Below are 14326 nucleotides of genomic sequence, written 5' to 3'. Positions count from 1 at the left end.
ACGAGTGTGCTTATTCTGCAGGCCTGTTTCATGTCCAATCAAGCCCACCACAGAGAGTGTGACCCAAACATAAACATTTATTCTGTATTTAGCTCTCGATCTGGGTTATTATTTCTCATTAAGAATCACTGTATCAGACCACTGCTCAAACCAAAATAAACAGGCTTTATAAATATGTCTCTTTTGGGTTTTGACTCTATATTTTCTTGAAAAGGCTCCAAATAGAACCAAAGAGAGGTTATTTTAATAAGTTTAAATTTATAATACACTGGATGTACTCTTTAAAGTTAAAGGGACAGTTAATCTAGAAATGAAAATTAATTGATTATGTTACCTCATGTTGTTCCAAACTTTTTTATGACTTTCTTTCTTCTGATAGACTACTGTTTAAAAGTTTGAGTCAGTAAACACATTTTTTTAAAGAAATTATTTTATTCACCAAGAACGCATTAAATTGACAGTAAAAACATTTTTAATGTTACAATATATTTCTATTTCAAATAAATATTGTTTGACATTTTGAACCATCTTTTCACCAAAGAATCCTGAAAAAAACGATCACAGTTTATGCAAGAATATTAAGCAGCACAACTGTTTTCAACATTGATAATAATTAGAAATGTTTCATGGGCACCAAATCAGCATATTATAATGATTTCAAAGGATCACGTGACACTGAAGACTATGAAGTAGTGATGCTGAAAGTTCTGCTTTGCCAACACAGGAATAAATAACAGTTTACACTATATTCAAATAATAATAAATAAACTGTTTTAAATTGTAATAATATTTCATAATATTTTGATCAAATTTAAGTTAACACAAAGACATTCAAAAAATCTTACTGACCTCAAACTTTTGTACGGTTGTGTATTTGGAAAAATGTTCTGACTGTTTGTGTCATATAGTGAAAGTCAATGGGATCTGAAATAACATTTTTTGTGTTACACAGATAAAAAATATTTTTGGGTGAACTGTACCTTTAAATAAGTGTTCTTTGCTAAATCGAAAAACAATTGTAGAACCTATCTCCTCTTATTTCTTCCTCAGCACTTCTCTTACATTCACGTTCTGTTTTCCTTTGTATTTTAAGGCCCTCCGTCTACTTCATTTCCTTCATGCAGATGTGAGAACAGCCGTCCCCAATCTGGATTCAGTTCCCTCCTATTAAACGAAAAAACCCAGGTCTGATCTTAGATCAGTGGCAGTGTTTGCTCTCTGAGCCACGATCAGTGCCGGAGTCTGGAGTGTGACATATTCATCTGCTGACGGGGGTGGAGGTGGGACGGTTTGACTACACTGGGACCTGCCAGGGCTGTCATTACATACTGAATGGCTTCTCCAACACACACACACACACACACACACAGGCAGCTGGTTGTCTGTCCTCCGAGGAGGCAGACATAATAACAGAGAGAGAGAATTCAGATCAAAACAGGAAAACAAAGTGAGAGGAAGACAGAAATTGTGGATTTGCGGGTAAAAGAGAGGGAGAGACAGGGGGCGTATCGTTATCCACCTTCTTTTCCTCTCAGTGAAGGCATGTTGACATGTCGTGAATTCAGTTCCTGCTGCGAGACGGCTCTGTGTGTGTGAAGTCAAACAGCTAGAGCGGCCCATTAGTGTCACACACACACACACACACACCTAGAAAAACACACAGCTATCATATAAGGGGGACCATGAGTGTGAAAAGGGCGAGCAGGCCCACTCAGAGAACAGGAAGGCGTCCCAACCAGACTCTGTGTGTGTGTGTGTGTGTGTGTGTGTGGCATTTCCTCCCTCCCTTTCAAGTGTGACAGTGATTAATGATTCTCAGCTGTCAGGTACATTACTCACATGACCTCTCCTTTTCACTGACACTTTTTCTTTCTGTCTCTCTATACCAGAGACACCACAGACACAAACAGAAAAACTGGCGAATGAAAAAAGGTGGTGGAAACAACATGCGTCTCCCTCTGGACAGTGAGTAGGAGTGCTTTCAGCATGCGGGACAAAACCACTAATAAGGGGACAAATATTTTCACATGCATCAGTGTGTGTCTTCTCATGCCTTTGTCAGTTTGAAGAAACCAAGGCATTACTCGGTCTCCCTCCCTCCCTCCCTCCCTCCCTGGATGATGGATGGAGAGGAATGAAAAGTTTCCTCTCCTGGATCGAGTTGTCGTCAGCAAGCAGGCATCTGCTTTCCATCTCCGCCTTCCACCCGGCCGCAGATCCCGGAGCAGAAACATTCTCAAACCCCGACATAGATTGTTACAGAAGGAACTGATCATAGATCAGCTCTGTCAGGCATCCACAATTCCAGTCAGTCTCTCGAGGGTCAGAGGAGGCGTCGTGGTGAGGAGAACAGGCTGACAGAACAGGAAAGCCTGACGAGGCACTGTGTGTCTCGTCCAAAAAGAACTGAAAGTTCTTTAGCGAAATGACTTTGCTTTAAAGCAACGCAAGTCGGCCAAGTCTTTGATTTATTCGACTTGCTTTTTCTTCGGATAACAAAAAAGCTAACTCGGAGCGGGTTTCCCTTCTGAGGCCTAGATGTATCGTAAACCTTTCAGAAGTGTGCTATCACAGATATCCTCCTTTAGCTCTCCTCCCTCCAAAGTAGAATACAAAAGAGACAATGCTCTGTGGGGGGAAAAATGAAAACATGGGAATTGAAATAAAGAGCTCCAAACTTCAGAGTAATTACCCATGAGGCTCCTCCCAGCTCTTTCTCTCTCTCTCTCTCTCTCTCTCTCTCTCTCTGTAAGGGCTGTCACAGAGTTATGGCAGGAGTGGAAAGTATGTGAATTTAAACAAACGATTTTAATCGCGCCGGCGCAAGCCTTTCTGTCACATTTGATTTATTACCAACAACGGATTAATGCAGGAGAGGTGAGGAGGTCAGCGTCTACAGAAAAGAGAGGAGAGAGAGAGAGAGAGATTTTTCAGGCCACACAACTAAACTGTCATGAATGTGTAAACATGCTTGTCCGTTGTTTTTCATTCTTTCTCTTATAGCTGCTTCCACTTCAAAATATTAGTTGTAAGGAAGAGGAAAAAAAGTGCAGAAAATCCTAAGGATTGTATTAACTGATGAAGGTAAGCGTGTTTGGCTGCCCGTGATGGAGAATTTGAACCTTGATTCAAGATATTAATACCCACTTGCACCTTTTAATTAATGAAAATTATATAATATATAATACATTATAGACATGGATAGAAATAGAGATGGTGGGATGCAGGAAGAATGGGAACAACAAGCGACTGTTATGCACTTGATTTGTGATTGACAGGACGAGAATATTATTATATTCTCTTCCCAAAATTCATTTAGAACTTCATTATGTCCAAACTGAATGGCTGCCTTAATTCACATACCATCTGTCCTGAATAGTACATGACAGTGGAAGTTCCTTATCACTGCACATTTTGGATGTCTCCTTTAACACACCTAATTTATCAGCTCATTAATAGAGACTCAAAGACCCAAGTGAGTGTGTAAGATAAGGGAGATATCCAAAATGTGCAGTTCAGGCCTGCTTCAGGATCACGAGTGAGAACCAATGCTATTTCAAATCAGAATAAGTCATAGTACATTTAAAATATCGTGCTGCAGAGGAAGAGGAGTTTGTAACAGTTTTCCATCAATGTTTTTAGCTTTTCAGTGTTTAAATATATTAACATCAAAATAAAGTCCTGTATTTTTAAGATGAAGAAATTTAGATGCTAATGGTTGCATTATATGTTAAACAGATTTTGAGTTTTGTATATTCAGTAATTTTATTTCATTTTATTTATTTATTTTATATTTAAACACTTTTATTTTGGAGAAGATTTTTGAGGAAAATTGCCAAATTTAGATATACACTATAAACGTTTGTGGTTGGTAAGATTTTTTTAAAAATTCAATTCCAAATAACTGTAAAAATGTAAATGTAATTTAAGCTCCAGTCTTCAGAGTCACATGATCCTTCAGAAATTATTCTAATATGCTGATTTGGTGCTCAAGAAACATTTTTATTATTATCAACATTGAAAACAATTGTGCTGCTTAATATTTTTGTAGAAACCATGATACCGGTTTTCATAGGACTGATATATAAAAAGTTTATAAGAACAACATTTATTTAAAATCATTTATACGCCCTCAGTTGCAGACAAACCATATGTCTATCAAGGCACCATTTTATAACTAGGCGATATGTCTCAGTAATGACTTGTAATGTCTTTGTATTTTTTATCTCTTTTTGTGCTTTAGTGTCAGCGTGTACTTAAGCTGGACTGAGAGTGGGATGTTATCCCAGCATGATTTGTGTGGTTGATTTTTATTAGGAATGTTACAAAGTGGATCTTGTGCTTTACTGAAAGGAAAATACAGAGTTCACATGGTGAGTGTTACAAATGAACAAACAGTGACCTATAAATAGAGCCAAATTATTAATAACATTTTTGTTTTGTTTGAAATATTTCATACTCATCTTATTTAAAGAAGATTTTGAAACTTGGATTCTTAATGTGGTCTCAGACTTTTACATCCCACTGTATGTACTTTCCCATGACCAGTAAATTTACTGTGCAGTTGAAACATGTGAATTGATATTTGGCATATGTCCGGAACATTATCTTAAAACACACATGTGGCCGTTGATCTGCCATATATTAATGTTGCTTGGTTCACGTGCTGTAACATAAGCTTCCGACCATGGACTTATTGCGTGTGTTTGAGAGCATGTGCATGCTTGAATCTGGTGCATGGTATTTTTCACCAGGGCGGTTCAGTTTGTGGCAGTTTACACAGACGCACAGATCACCTGACAGCAGGAAACGATTTTTCTGCACTCACATGCACTGTAATGCACAATATCACACACACACACATTCACTTTATCCCAGACTGTCTCTGTCATCTCATCCACAGATATAAAACAGACTTCCTCCTCCTTCATAACACACACTCTGGAAAATGTGTGCCGTATTATGGTTGTGTTTGCAGACAGACAGGCAGAGATGACAGGTGACAGGACACAGGTGTGACGAGGACGACAGCTATGGCATGTGTCACGGCAGGTGAGTTACAGGTGGGCGTGACCTGCCAGTCAACATCAGTTAGACTGGCGCCGTCAAGCCACGCGTAAACATACACCGCACACGTACCTGCAGAAACAGCTCTGTTTTGATGGAGCGTTGTCTCAGCATCTGCGCTAATACCAACTTTTTGGGATTTCAAAGTAGGGTATGTAAATAAACTGTGAGAGACATAATTTAAGTTAATAAAACATTATAATTACCGTATAAACAGAGAGCACTTGTGTTGATCTGATATCAGCATGTTTACATTAAGAGTCCAGCTGAGCTAGAGTCGGCGTGTTAATATGCGTGTGTGTGTTTCGCTATAACTTGACAAATGCTGACATATTGTAGCCATCAGAAGTGGAGTTGGAGGTCGGTGGTCCAGGGGGAGATCATCCATCATTTCCATCCTCATGGCTGTCTAACAGCATCTGACAGCCCGCTATGTCTCTATTATCCCTCCTCTCATCCCCCTCCGCTCTATTCTTCCACAATTCTCTCATTCCTTTTGTCTTGATCTCGCTCTCATTCTGGCCCTTTGCTGACGCACATGCTGAAGTTCAGCACACTATGGCATTCAGAGAACATCTGCTTTTTCAATTACATAAAAAGTTACTTGATGTAACATTTTGGTAAATCATTTATTGGTTATAATCTATTTAATGTCTCAGTTCTTTCTCCTAGACAATAGTCAGATGAAATGGAGGGCAAATGGAAACTATGGGTGTCACTGTGCCTGTGTAGATAATTCCAAGATCATGTGTGACGCAGAATTAATGATAATAGTTTTTAATAAACACAAAGAACAAAAGCATACACAGACGCCACATAACATTAATGAAAGACCATGAACTGAGGATGAGTGAGGGCTTAAATACACGAGGAAGGTAATCAAAGGAACAGGGAACAGGTGTGACTAATCAGGGGCTGGCAACAAATTAAAAACTAGAACCCAGGCAATGACACACAATGAAAATGGACACAACACCATTTTCAACTAAAAACTTTTTATGCATTTTGGCCGTTCATTTACACGGCAATGGCGTTTGGGGGGCCTGAAAATGCAAACATTTGAAAATGCGTTTCAAAGTGCACGTTTTTGAAAACGATAACATTATCGTCTCTGTGTAAACTACAAAAACTTGATTTTTTTTAAAAACGGTGACGTCATGCATCATGCGTATTACATGTTCAGTCTATAGGCGCATAGTGTTTTTTTACTAAGTGACATCGCAAGCTACTGGCCTGGCGGCATAATACAGCGTTTTTTGTCATTTTCGCGGATCCGTGTGAACGGGGATCATTTTGACAACGTTGTCATCTGTAAAATGCAAAGGAAAAACGTTTCCGTATTTAGTTCATCGTTGACGTGTAAACGTACCCTACAACTAAACATCACTGTGACATTGGGTCTTTTGCTTCTAAGATTTTTCAATAAAGAGAAAGGGCACCAGTCTCACATGTGTCTCCTCTAGCTTTTATTAAAAAAAATAAAGTTTGTGCTTTTAAATCCTCCAAATATTGTCCAAAATGGGCCACATTTACTTCCAAGATACGTGCCTCACTGAAACTTAAAAAAAAAATGTTTTTTACCTTTTAAAAAAAATAAAACAAAGGACAACCCAGAACCCAGAATATTCCTTTCAAGAGACAAGGTTAATAAATAAACCATAACTGAGACCTCAGTTTATTCTAATGAGCTGCACTACCAATCAAAAGGTTAGGGTTGGTAAGATTTTATCTTTTTTTTTTTTTTTTTTGAAAAATGAAGGCTTATGTTCACCAAGGCTGCATTTTTTTTGTTAAAAAATACAACAAATCAGTAATATTGTGAATAATTTGTTATAAATTGAATAAATTGATGTATTTTAATACATTTTAAAAATGTGAATTTGTAATTTATAACTGTGACGGCCAAGATCAGTTTTCAGCATTGTCATATGATATTATTATTATGATATTATGATATCATATTTTAATAATACTGATTTGGTGCTCAAGAAAATAGACATTTATTGTTATTATTATTATTATTATTATTATTATTATCAGTGTTGAAAACAGTTTATTTTTGTGGAAATCATGAGAAATGTTTCAGGATTCTTTGATGAATAGAAGGTTGGTTCAAAATAACAGAATTTATTTGAAATTCTCTCTTTTTTTGTAACAATGTAATAGACTTTACTGTCTCTTTTGATCAATTTAAGGCATCCTTGCTGAATAAAAGTCTTAATTTCTTTAAAAAGAAAAAAAAAATCTTACTAACCCCAAGCAATTTGAGCAATTAAATGTTCCTAGATAATTCTAGCAGAAGCATGAATCTCAGGATTGGCGTCTATCCTGTCCTTCAAGGCAGTTCTTTGTTGGTATTTCTAATTTACTGGCAACAATTATTAAAAACAATTGAGTTATTTACTTTGTAAGATGCATTTATTTAGGTGTGGTCTGTGGACTTTATAGTCGGATATAGAAGGAATCTTTCCACCTCTGAAAAAACTCAGTGTGTATGTACCGTCCCTTACAAAAAATAAGTAGTTCATTTTATTAAGTATACTAAAGTAAAGTTCAAGTACATTTTAAGTATACTTTAGTAAGTATACTAATATCTGTGTACTAGAAGTATAGAAGTAGCCTAAGTGCACTGTTTCAATACTACTTGGGACTAAATTGGTCCACTTTTAGTGTATAAAAGTAAACTTTTAAGTATACTTTAAGGCCCGGTTTCACAGACAGGGTTTTGATTAAACCAGGATTAGGCCTTAGTTCAATTATGGCATTTAAGTAGCTTTTATAAACGTGCCTTAGAAAAAAAAAAAAAAACAACAAAAACATTACTGGTGTGCATCTTGAAACAAAACAATGGCACTAACATATTTTAAGATATTTCAGTAGAAGTTGCTTTCAGTTAAAACAGCTCAACCATGCATTTTAATCTGTAACAGAAGCAAACTTTGAGTACACAACTAGTTTACAAAGTTTTTAGTTTGTAGCCTACTACAACTATAGCCTACTACAAGTTAACGTATAGGTATACTGAGTTTACTAAACATAACATGATACTTAAAGTTTACTATTTATATATTATTTTTGCACTTTAAGTATAACTACAATGTTGAAGACATGCAAAATACAATAAAATTTGTAAACTATCGCTGCACACACGTGCCGCCATTTTGCTAGTGACATATACGCTTATTGAATATACAAATAAAACTTACAATGACATCCTAATGAACAAAACACCTGAATGACACAGTTGGTGTAGGAATTTTAACTGACCACCAGATGGCGAATTAGAGCACTGTCAAAAGTTTCGCAGCACCAACGCAGTTTGTTGTAAAAGCCTGCTCGTTCGGCACATCCCTACTTTGATGATCGCGTTATTTTACTTTTGCGTGAGCGATAGGCCCTTTTCACACTTTCGGGTTTCTCAGAAGCGGAAGTCGTCATATTTGGGTAAAATTCTATAGCGGTGAATGAGAGAATACAATAAATATATTTTTTTGTGTTCCCATTTGCGCAAAAGAAAAACTCAACAACAGTGTTCACAACTTTTAAAAAGATAAATTATTTTGATAGAGATTGATAACGGCAGTCAGAAGAGAAAAAGACGTCAACTTTAGCGTCACTCCCATTGTCACTGGGCGTTGCCATTTAAAACAAAATGAAAATATAAAAAAACTTTGCAGGATTTACGATGTTGATGACTGTTAAAACGCCTCATCACGTCTTTTATCGCTTGTTTCTGCTTCTTCACCTGTGGTTTGATCTGTAGATTCTAGTACTATTTCAGAATATGCGTAATAGCGCCCCCTACCGTAGAACAGTGAAAACATGGATAACCGAACAAAGTTCAGTCAAAGGCAGGGAAAGAGTAAAGTAGATTGAAAGTGGGCTAAATTCCCATGTAGCCTACACTACCAGTGGTCTAGCCTACACAAAAATTCAGATACTCACAATTAGGAACAAATTTGTTTTTTGTATAATATTATCAACCAATGTAAGTAAGACAGTATGTAAAACTATGTGAAAAAAGTATTTAATGGGCTATTTAATCAAAATAGTAAACAACTACAAGCGAACTATAGAATACTTGTACTTTTAAGTATGTCTCAGTCAAAAGATTGAGTAGAAGTATAAGCCAAATATACTTAGACTCTGTCAGTATACTTAAGTGCAATTTTAAGTATATTTAGTATAGAAGTAAGCTACATAAAATATATGAGAAGTACATAGAATGTAGACTGAAAGTACTTTCTTATTTTTAGTTTAATAGAACATATACTAATAGCACACTTGAATAACCGTCTTTTTCGTAAGGGGTATCAATAACAGTTTGACAAGCACCTCTTTCTCCCTTAGTGTTTCACCATTTAGCCGTGTATCCATCACTCTCAATCAATAATCTTGTGGTTCAGTGAGCTGGTAAGGCAGTCACCTGACTGACAGAATCAATCGTTGCCTCTTCACAATGAGCTCAACCCGCACCACCAAATTCCACTTCAGACAGAAAGCCAGTGAGAGGAGAGCTGGAATTCTTCTCTCTGTGGGACACATGACTCAGAGAAAAGTGAACTGGAAGACTGGAAGGAAGGCGGGTGAGATGCTTTGTTCAAGATTTTGTCATATTGTATGTCCTTGCGTCAGAACCCTTGGACCTGTCCTACGTCGACATGTAGAAAGCAAACGAAATAACTCGCCCGCTTAAAATTCTTTCCCACACTCTCTTGGTGAAATGTCAGGACCGTTTTGTCTTTATAAAGTTTTACACAGGCAGCGCAAGTGGCACCTAATGGGCGAGTTTGATTGACAGGCCATTGTCATTTCTGGACAGGAATCCCCATTATCCCTCAGGCCTTCTAACACCGCTATAGGGATTAGTGTGCATTCATTACTGATCAGGGTTTGATGAATTACTTTCAGATCCTCTGCACCTTACAACAAAAGCTGTCAGACAACTATTCAGCTCTCTAGACAAGCGGATCAAAATCTACTGATACTTTTTCATTATCTCGTTCTCCTCCAAAGCCGGAGAGACACATACTAAGGGGGCAGTGAGTCAATATTCCAGCCTCTGTGTCTTGTTAAGAGTGACAGTTTATGAATATGTATAAACATGTACAAAGGATAAAGATCTGTTCTCCTTTTCTCGTTCTCTGTCGCTCTTTCTTTCTCAGCTGTTCAAATATTGGTGTGCTATTTATACTTGGGTAGTTGAAATATTTACCTTGGGCTGCTGGAGTAAAATGATATGAATGGGCATCATTTCAGCTTGTCAAATTAGGCTGTGTGTTACCTTCCCGTTTGTGTGTTTGTATAGGCCTTTTGTAATTGGAGAGCTGGCAGGCCTGTCTGTCTACCGCTGAGCTGTCATGTGTGTCGTATCTTTGCAGAGATGTCACCAAAGCTATATTTAATGCTTTTATATTAGGGTCCTGTTAGCCATGTTTTTTTTGTTTTGTTTTTTTGTGATCAGTAATGACAATGTCAAGTGTGAAAACATTAAAGAACTTTTTAAAGTCAATGTAATAACAACTCATTTACCTTCGTAATAAATGTGTCTTTTAAAGATAGATTTTTTGTACAAATTTCTCAGCCTCTGAAATGACTTCCTGACATATTATTCACATATATACAGTATGTGTTCTAATGAGTGAGTCAATCCATTGTTCATTGTACAAACGGATGATTAATTCAAGAATGAAGCAAGTGATTGTCTTTATGAATGGGTCATTGAATCATTGACTCACCTGATTCATTCAAAGACGCTGATTCATTCAGTAACGATCGGAGACGGCAACTGTTCTGCTGGCCTGTGGCTTTGTTTGGAACTATTTTCATTGGCAAATTAGAGCAAAAACTGACAATATTTTGTCTCAAATGTATGTCACTTAATATGTGTTGTATAAAATCAATGTCACATTTGCAAGCGTGCTCATAAGTGCTCATCGGTACAGACTGATTAAACATCATACACAATTTAATATTTAATTAAGAGATTTCTATGGTGCAAAAACAGTTGTTCTTAATGATAATGGCAGCCTGAAATCAATAGTTTCTCTTTTTACCAATAGAGTCCCCCCGGGTGAAGAGGTAGACAAAGAGTGAGTGAGAAAAGAGAGACAGAGAAGGAAAGCAAGCAAGCATGCATTGATCTTCTGCTAGGAGAGATTGATAGAGCAATAAGGAGCTGGGGCGAGGAAGGAGGGACGGAGAGGGAGAGAGATGAAATAAGGATAGAGGAGAAGGACAGAGACAGAGTATATGTGTGAGGGGAGACAGGGTAAATGAAAGTGTGTAGAAACCATCTCAGGCCAATCAACTCATATGGGCTGTATTATAACTGGGGATAAAATGACGGATGGGGTGACAGTGAAAGAGAGGGCCAGAGAAGACGAGAGAGAAAGAATGAAAGAACAGGCGATTCGTTCTAATCAATAAACAAGGACTGAGGGGCCTATGGGAAAGAAAGGCTGATGATCTCCTCATAACATATATAGTATAGATAGAGAGATGGCTGGATGGATGGATGGATGGATAGAGTAATGGATGGATGGAGATAGATCGATAGATAGATAGATAGATAGATAGATAGATAGATAGATAGATAGATAGATAGATAGATATAGTCTAGTTCACCTTCTAGTTATTGTTATAGCAACATGATAACATCAGACTATACTAAACTTTAAAATAGTGCTAATAAAGAGTGTCCCATCTTAGCCACCTACGAGGTTCTATTTATGATGATGTCTAGGTAGGGAGTAAAGGCAGCTCACTAGGATTTGGAATGGAGGAAAGTAATGTAGTACCACATATGCACTCGTTCAGTTCTGTTGGCAGAGGCTTATGCTTGGTCTTAAATTCTTTCATATAATGATTTTTCCAGAAAGGCCCTGTCCCCCCTAGATATAATAGTTGCTATGGTCTTGACTAATTCACAGATAACATCATAAACATATCAGCGCCACAATAAGCGATGTACAACCCTCAAAGGGTACATAGATTACCTATGCAAATGACTGATAACATGCATTCACATGCATGCATGTCTGATAACCCACGTCTCATGTTCAGTTTAATAAAGACATCTCCTCCTTTCACACTGTCTCACTCTCTTGTCTTCTCGCTGTCCTCCTGCTTGTCCCCTTGGGTCAGGTGTAATTTACATTGAGCGATGTGTGTGTGTGGATGGACAGGGTCATTAAATAGAGGGCTCTAGAATGACACATGATGCATAGCAGTGGTGGAACCGTTATGTTGTGAGGTGTCTGAAACGCTGTGTGTGTGCGTGTGAGTGTATGTGTGTCCCATCACTCAAGTGCAACCCTAATGGAAGGCCTGTCTCTGACAGGCGCTGACAGATCACCCATCCCATAATGCCGAGCTGCAACAGTCATTAGATAGCCCTGCTAATGTCTGACCTCTTTCACTGTTCTTCTCATCGCTCATCTGCAGAAAGAAGGCGAGACAGAGAGAAGGTGAGAGAGTGGAGAAAGATATGATGATGAAAGGAGGAAAACAAGTTGCTTAAATTTCTTTTCCTGTCTAGATTAGACGTAAATCCAGATGACGTAAGTGTGCACAGTCTTAGCGGGATATATAAGACATATGATTATCCTGCACAAAAAGGAACACTGGATACCCCAAATGCTAAGTGACATCATCATGTTCTCATTACCTAAAAGAAAACACACACACACACACACACACACACACACACACACACACACCTGCAAAACAGAAACTGAACCCACATGTGTTTCAGGTCATTGTTGCAGAGGAACATGGCTGCCATCACCTCCCATTAGGCTGTAGGCAGATGAAATGCTGAGAGACATTAAGGTAATGTTACAGCCCAATAAAGTATTTAAAGACCCCCAGGGGCTCTCTCTCTCTCTTGGGGACCAAGGAACGAGTGGAAAGAGTGAAACAGAAGGATAGTCGTGCTACAGTACCTTGATTATCTCCCTTTCCGTCTTTGCATGGCCGTGTGTTTATTCTCAGTGTAAAATAATAGTAGTTAAAAAAGAAGGAATTATGTTGTATGATGTTTAACATCTCATCTTAAAGTGACAGTTCACTTATGTCATTCCTAAAAAATAAAAAATTCTTCCATTGAAAACTAAACAAGATGCGCTTTTATAATTTTTTTAAAAAAATGGCTGTTTTTTCATGCATTGAAACTGAACTGTTATATTTACTGCCAAGATTTAAAAATTACAAAAAACAGAATAAAACTTAAGTCTTCTTAAGTCATATATTTCAATCTGTTCCTCACACAAAGCTAAGTGTCATTTAAATTGTCATTTATTGGTGACTATTTTCTTTCATACAGCACTCAAATCTTGTTTGTGGCCACATTTATTTACTTACTAATTAGTTTCAGTCATTCCAAGGGCACTGATATACACTCTTAAAACTAAAGGTTCTATATTGGCACCTATAGTCAATTTTCCACCGTCGGGCCAAACCGTTCTCATTTCTTAACCGTTCCATTCCGTGCTGATCCGGTCCAGTCTGACATCAAATGTGTCAGTCGTTGCCTTGGTAAAGCAAGAGTTTACAGACGGTAGATGTAAATAGAGACCGTGTAATGGAGGACGATGAGATATTTCTTTTTAATTTTATCATTGATTTGTGTTTACTTCGCTCAAATAGTCCGCTTGGCCAGCTAGAGAGAAACTGGTAGCCAGCCAGGCAACAGACAAGTGACCAATCCTGAGTGGCGACGTCATTAAACGCATTCCGCCACCACGGTTCAGCATGGTTAGCCAACTGTGCTGAGAGTTCCGGGTCAAGAACGGTTTGTAATCGTGCCGTGCCGAACCAAGCTCAAGTGGAAATATAACTCTACCTGTTCCTTACCATTCTTAGAACCGTTCGCCCCGACGGTGGAAAAGCGGCTTATGGTTTTATGAAGAACCTTTATCCATATAACATTTTAATTGCAAAAAAGGTTCTTTACATTGAAAAAGTTTCTTTAGATTATTAAGAAATTTTTATTTTATTTTTAGAACTGTTCACTAAAAGATACTTCGGAGAACCCAAAATGGTTCATCACCTTGAAATGCGCACCTCATAAATCTTTCTGGAAATAGTGGGTCATCTGGGTACTTTTTTTTTTACTGTTTTTGTGAATGCTGTGAATTCGAACATACTACATGTTTCACATACTATTGCAACCAACTTGCTGAAAAAATGCTGATTCATTCACAAATGAGACTGCACTCAGACATGTGCAGCAGTTATAATGTGGTTTGTTTGAAAT

This window comes from Squalius cephalus, assembly GCF_949319135.1.
Source record: "Squalius cephalus genome assembly, chromosome: 5".
Lineage (NCBI taxonomy): Eukaryota > Metazoa > Chordata > Actinopteri > Cypriniformes > Leuciscidae > Squalius > Squalius cephalus.
This window is presented reverse-complemented; position numbering follows the sequence as displayed.